Source organism: Protopterus annectens, unplaced genomic scaffold (assembly GCF_019279795.1).
Source record: "Protopterus annectens isolate FY-2018-M unplaced genomic scaffold, PAN1.0 ctg64097_obj.part0, whole genome shotgun sequence".
Taxonomy (NCBI): domain Eukaryota; kingdom Metazoa; phylum Chordata; order Ceratodontiformes; family Protopteridae; genus Protopterus; species Protopterus annectens.
The window spans coordinates 1-6,811 of record NW_025052201.1 but is presented as its reverse complement, the minus strand read 5'-3'; the positions used below and the strand labels follow the sequence as shown (position 1 = coordinate 6,811).

General features: G+C 43.3%; 2 non-coding genes across 2 annotated transcripts; both read left to right on the top strand.

The window, feature by feature from the left end:
* The first annotated feature begins 286 nt into the window (after positions 1 to 286).
* TRNAL-CAG lies at positions 287 to 368 on the top strand. The gene has a single exon. It is a non-coding gene; the product is annotated as a tRNA-Leu (tRNA).
* A 2,822-nt stretch (positions 369 to 3,190) lies between these two features.
* On the top strand, positions 3,191 to 3,272 carry TRNAL-CAG. Its single transcript has one exon. It is a non-coding gene; the product is annotated as a tRNA-Leu (tRNA).
* The last annotated feature ends 3,539 nt before the right edge of the window (positions 3,273 to 6,811 follow it).

Genomic DNA, 6,811 nt, shown 5'->3' with positions numbered 1-6,811 from the left:
TAACCCTAACAACTTTTCTCCTATTGAGGAATAGGGTCCATGTCACAAACATTTTGCTTTCTGGGAGCTTCCAATCCTTCCTCGTTTGTACGGTAGGGTCTGAATGACTTAATCTGGTAGCCAAAGCAGTGGGCTAAGTGGCTGGGAGTTGGCAGAATGGTTAAGATACCACGAACCACAACACGGTCCTCAAACAACATGCAATACTTATGTCTGACGGTTGCTGCAGTGGATAAGGCTGTATGTTGTAGTGCAAATACTGTAGGGTTTAATAGTCTTGCAGGCAGGTAGTGTGGCCGAGCGGTCTAAGGCGCTGGATTCAGGTTCCAGTCTCTCTGGAGGTGTGGGGTCGAATCCCACCACTGCCAATTTAGGAATGTGAACTGCCGTCGTGCATTTTTAAATCTCTCTCAGACTCCGCTTGCCTGTTGCGCTACCCGAGCATGTGAACCTGATAGGGATCGGAGCATTTGAGAATTTCAGTTAGGCTCATTAACGGTCTCTTCAAGAGCATGACCAGTACCTTTCTATAAACTCACCCTCCAGACATTTTTGCCTTTGTATCAGCACTGGGTGCAGCAAATATATCGAGAAGGTCAGCCCTCTGTAGTGACGTATGTCAAAAGGGTAGCAAACGAGTGTGCGGCACATCCAATAATGTTCGCGTGGGTGAGGTCATGCAGCTAAACCACGCCTCTTCCGCTCAACGTTACTTTACCCCATCTTTTCTTGAAAAATACAAGACCCTGTGCACTGCTGAGTGGTAGCGCTTTAGCTGAGCTCTGTATCATGAAGTCACGGTAAGAATTAAACCTTTTATTCTGCTGTACTTATATGCTCCAAATGTATGACATAGAGTTCAAAACAACTGCTGTTGTAATAACTCATTGTATGTTCATGAGCAGAATCTAGGCCTGTGGTCATGGAGGCCATTGAGGAGCCTGACCCAGTCTCTGCAGCACCCCAAAGTACGGGCAAGTTAAGCAACAATGAAAAGCATCTCAGTAACAAGTCACTCCCTAAGGTCTCCGGACTAGATGTCAGACTCAGACAAGAAGCTTTGTACCTGGGTGGGCTTGAACCACTGACGTTTCCGATACCAGCCGATCATTTGTAACCGATTGCTCCATGGACACATGAGCGCAAGCCCTCCCAAAGTTCAGAAAAAAGGGGAATCCTCTACATTAAGCTACAAATTCAAGAGAAAGTGAGCTAAATGGTATGTTTCATCCTGTGGAGAGATACTTTTAGCAATTTCTGCATTAATAACATAAGGTAGCTACACTTGTAGGACATTAAATGCCTAGCACCTTTCCCTCGATAGTTTAGAAAAAAAACTTGCACTTGGCTGCATTGACAGGTAGACACCTTTACCCGGATGCGAACAGCATGAACTCTGTCTGCAAAAATTTGGTATAATCGGAAATCAAGCAAAGAGAAAAAAAAAAACAAACACAGCAAAACACAAGACTAAAAGAAAACAATGAGATAGTAATTCCAACCCTATCACCCCACTTAAAACACAAGTGAGCACAGGACATGGCTGATAAGTGATCCCAAGCCTCACCAAAGCTCACTATACAGCCTAATAGCTAGAGGGGTCTCCTGATATGTAGCAAAACCCTCATTAATAGGTTAGCGAGAGGTGGTGACGCAGTCGTGGGGAAAATACCAAAAGGAGTTAAGCTGGTATGCGTAAGAGACCGGGATTTAAAATTCTATCTGCAAGTGATAAAAACTTTCAAAGTGCAAGTCTAAGCTGAAGCATGGCATTTTGGGTATGCTAATCAGCAACTTGTTGATGTTTTATTTTTTACCATTTTTTCCTTCGTCAGATTTTGAAAGCAAAGGATTGAACACAGTGCTGACATTTCTACCTCGAACCCTGCCTCAGTGTTCTGATATCTGAGCGCAAAAGTCAACAGGCTGATAGGAACTACCACCAAAAATCAAATATGTTTGACCGGTCGCTTGGCATTCTCACATTGTCATGCTTTATCACTGAATTGTACTTGCAATATTTTCTTCCTGTTGAAATGGATTTGCAGATTGAATCTCTTGTTGCTCAGCGTAGATGTGACCACACTTTTCTTTATATGCAAAACAAATTAAACAAAAAAACAAGCAAAACAACAGAAAAAAAGAGAGCAAAATCCTTCTTCCCTATGCAGTTAAGAGATACCTCACTTAGTACCAAGGGATGCCTGCAAACACTTTTTATTATCTATGATCTGTGAAATGTCTCATTTTTTAAGCGTTGCTTTTTTAGTCTGTCTCCTATTCTTGTTTTCCCCATGATTGTCCTGCTTTTGACTTTGCTAGTACGAGTGAGAACACATTATGTGACATGTCTACCACTGTACTGAAGTAGCGCTCAGTACGTTCTTTCTTACTGACTGGCAGCAGGTTGCTTCCATTGTGATTTAGCGCTTCTTATGTCTTTCTTCTTGGCTGGAATCACAAACAGGTTGCCGGTTACAACTCTGACATCAGACATTCTACGACTAGAAATTACATTCTCAGCTGCGTTTCATTAGTATCTCTACCACTGGATGGCGCAGCTTTTGAGACAAGGGATCCTCTGCACTTTAGAGCATTCCTAGAGCTGAAAGCTGAGAGACCCTCGGATTTAAAACACCGTCTTCTCTGTGGTTTGGCCGATATCTCATTTTTAGTCTAGAGGTGCAGGTGATTTTCAAGAAGGACATTTATTCTTTCCTACATGGAGGCATGACACAGTCGTTCCTTCACCTCCTATATTTCCTTCCTCACTTACTTCTTTCTTTCCCTCACTCATGCCTCACTTTATACAGTACAGGAAAAAATGTGCCAAATAGCTTAAAGCAGCAGAAATAAAAATATCACTGGAATTGTCAGTAGAAAGAATCATGCAAGCAGCCCTGGTAACCCTAACAACTTTTCTCCTATTGAGCAATAGGGTCCATGTTACAAACATTTTGCTTTCTGGGAGCTTCCAATCCTTCCTCGTTTGTACGGTAGGGTCTGAATGACTGAATCTGGTAGCCAAAGCAGTGGGCTAAGCGGCTGGGAGTTGGCAGAATGGTTAAGATACCACGAACCACAACACGGTCCTCAAACAACATGCAATACTTATGTCTGAAGGTCGGTGCAGTGGATAAGGCTGTATGTTGTAGTGCAAATACTGTAGGGTTTAATAGTCTTGCAGGCAGGTAGTGTGGCCGAGCGGTCTAAGGCGCTGGATTCAGGTTCCAGTCTCTCTGGAGGTGTGGGGTCGAATCCCACCACTGCCAATTTAGGAATGTGAACTGCCGTCGTGCATTTTTAAATCTCTCTCAGACTCCGCTTGCCTGTTGCGCTACCCGAGCATGTGAACCTGACAGGGAATTGGAGCATTTGAGAATTTCAGTTAGGCTCCTTAACAGTCTCTTCGAGAGCATGACCAGTACCTTCCTATGAACTCACCCTCGGGACATTTTTGCCTTTGTATCAGCAGTGGGTGCAGCAAAGATATCGAGAAGGTCAGCCCCCTCTGTAGTGACGTATGTCAAAAGGGTAGCAAACGTAGTGTACGGCACATCCAATAATGTTCGCGTGGGTGAGGTCATGCAGCTAAACTACGTCTCTTCCGTTCAACGATACTTTACCCCATCTTTTTCTTGAAAAATACAAGACCTTGTGCACTGCTGAGTGGTAGCGTTTTAGCTGAGCTCTGTATCATGAAGTCACTGTAAGAATTAAACCTTTTATTCTGCTGTACTTTGCGTTCCAAATGTATGACATAGAGTTCAAAACAACTGCTGTTGTAATAACTCATTGTATGTTCATGAGCAGAGTCTAGGCCTGTGGTCATGGAGGCCATTGAGGAGCCTGACCCAGTCTTTGCAGCACCCCAAAGTACGGGCAAGTTAAGCAACAATGAAAAGCATCTCAGTAACAAGTCACTCCCTAAGGTCTCCGCACTAGATGTCAGACTCAGACAAGAAGCTTTGTACCTGGGTGGGCTTGAACCACTGACGTTTCCGATACCAGCCGATCATTTGTAACCGATTGCTCCATGGACACATGAGCGCAAGCCCTCCCAAAGTTCAGAAAAAAGGGGAATCCTCTACATTAAGCTACAAATTCAAGAGAAAGTGAGCTAAATGGTATGTTTCATCCTGTGGAGAGATACTTTTAGCAATTTCTGCATTAATAACATAAGGTAGCTACACTTGTAGGACATTAAATGCCTAGCACCTTTCCCTCGATAGTTTAGAAAAAAAACTTGCACTTGGCTGCATTGACAGGTAGACACCTTTACCCGGATGCGAACAGCATGAACTCTGTCTGCAAAAATTTGGTATAATCGGAAATCAAGCAAAGAGGAAAAAAAAACAAACACAGCAAAACACAAGACTAAAAGAAAACAATGAGATACTAATTCCAAGCCTATCACCCCACTTAAAACACAACTGAGCACAGGACATGGCTGATAAGTGATCCCAAGCCTCACCAAAGCTCACTATACAGCCTAATAGCTAGAGGGGTCTCCTGATATGTAGCAAAACCCTCATTAATAGGTTAGCGAGAGGTGGTGACGCAGTCGTGGGGAAAATACCAAAAGGAGTTAAGCTGGTATGCGTAAGAGACCGGGATTTAAAATTCTATCTGCAAGTGATAAAAACTTTCGAAGTGCAAGTCTAAGCTGAAGCATGGCATTTTGGGTATGCTAATCAGCAACTTGTTGATGTTTTATTTTTTACCATTTTTCCTTCGTCAGATTTTGAAAGCAAAGGATTGAACACAGTGCTGACATTTCTACCTCGAACCCTGCCTCAGTGTTCTGATATCTGAGCACAAAAGTGAACAGGCTGATAGGAATTACCACCAAAAATCAAATATGTTTGACCGGTCGCTTGGCATTCTCACATTGCCATGCTTTATCACTGAATTGTACTTGCAATATTTTCTTCCTGTTGAAATGGATTTGCAGATTGAATCTCTTGTTGCTCAGCGTAGATGTGACCACACTTTTCTTTATATGCAAAACAAATTAAACAAAAAAAACAAGCAAAACAACAGAAAAAAAGAGAGCAAAATCCTTCTTCCCTATGCAGTTAATAGATACCTCACTTAATACCAAGAGATGCCTGCAAACACTTTTTATTATCTATGATCTGTGAAATGTCTCATTTTTTAAGTGTTGCTTTTTTAGTCTGTCTCCTATTCTTGTTTTCCCCATGATTATCCTGCTTTTGACTTTGCTAGTACGAGTGAGAACACATTATGTGACATGTCTACCACTGTACTGAAGTAGCGCTCAGTACGTCTTTCTTACTGACTGGCAGCAGGTTGCTTCCATTGTGATTTAGCGCTTCTTATGTCTTTCTTCTTGGCTGGAATCACAAACAGGTTGCCGGTTACAACTCTGACATCAGACATTCTACGACTAGAAATTACATTCTCAGCTGCGTTTCATTAGTATCTCTACCACTGGATGGCGCAGCTTTTGAGACAAGGGATCCTCTGCACTTTAGAGCATTCCTAGAGCTGAAAGCTGAGAGACCCTCGGATTTAAAACACCGTCTTCTCTGTGGTTTGGCCGATATCTCATTTTTAGTCTAGAGGTGCAGGTGATTTTCAAGAAGGACATTTATTCTTTCCTACATGGAGGCATGACACAGTCGTTCCTTCACCTCCTATATTTCCTTCCTCACTTACTTCTTTCTTTCCCTCACTCATGCCTCACTTTATACAGTACAGGAAAAATGTGCCAAATAGCTTAAAGCAGCAGAAATAAAAATATCACTGGAATTGTCAGTAGAAAGAATCATGCAAGCAGCCCTGGTAACCCTAACAACTTTTCTCCTATTGAGCAATAGGGTCCATGTTACAAACATTTTGCTTTCTGGGAGCTTCCAATCCTTCCTCGTTTGTACGGTAGGGTCTGAATGACTGAATCTGGTAGCCAAAGCAGTGGGCTAAGCGGCTGGGAGTTGGCAGAATGGTTAAGATACCACGAACCACAACACGGTCCTCAAACAACATGCAATACTTATGTCTGAAGGTCGGTGCAGTGGATAAGGCTGTATGTTGTAGTGCTAATACTGTAGGGTTTAATCGCCTTGCAGGCAGGTAGTGTGGCCGAGCGGTCTAAGGCGCTGGATTCAGGTTCCAGTCTCTCTGGAGGCGGGTTCGAATCCCACCCCTGCCAATTTAAGAGTGTAAACTGCTGTCGGCCATTTTTAAATCTCTCTCAGACTTCGCTTGCCTGTTGCGCTACCCGAGCATGTGAACCTGACAGGGAATCGGAGCATTTGAGAATTTCAGTTAGGCTCATTAACGGTCTCTTCGAGAGCATGACCAGTACCTTCCTATGAACTCACCCTCGACATTTTTGCCTTTGTATCAGCAGTGGGTGCAGCAAATATATCGAGAAGGTCAGCCCTCTGTAGTGACGATGTCAAAAGGGTAGCAAACGTAGTGTGCGGCACATCCAATAATGTTCGCGGGTGAGGTCATGCAGCTAAATCCACGCCTCTTCCGCTCAACGATACTTTACCCCATCTTTTCTTGAAAAATATAAGCCCCTGTGCACTGCTGAGTGCTAGCGTTTTAGCTGAGCTCTGTATCATGCAGCCACCGGAAGAACTAAACCTTTTTATTCTGCTGTACTTTATGCTCCAAATGTATGACATAGAGTTCAAAACAACTGCTGTTGTAATAACTCATTGTATGTTCATGAGCAGAATCTAGGCCTGTGGTCATGGAGGCCATTGAGGAGCCTGACTCAGTCTCTGCAGCACCCCAAAGTACGGGCAAGTTAAGCAACAAAGAAAAGCATCTCGAT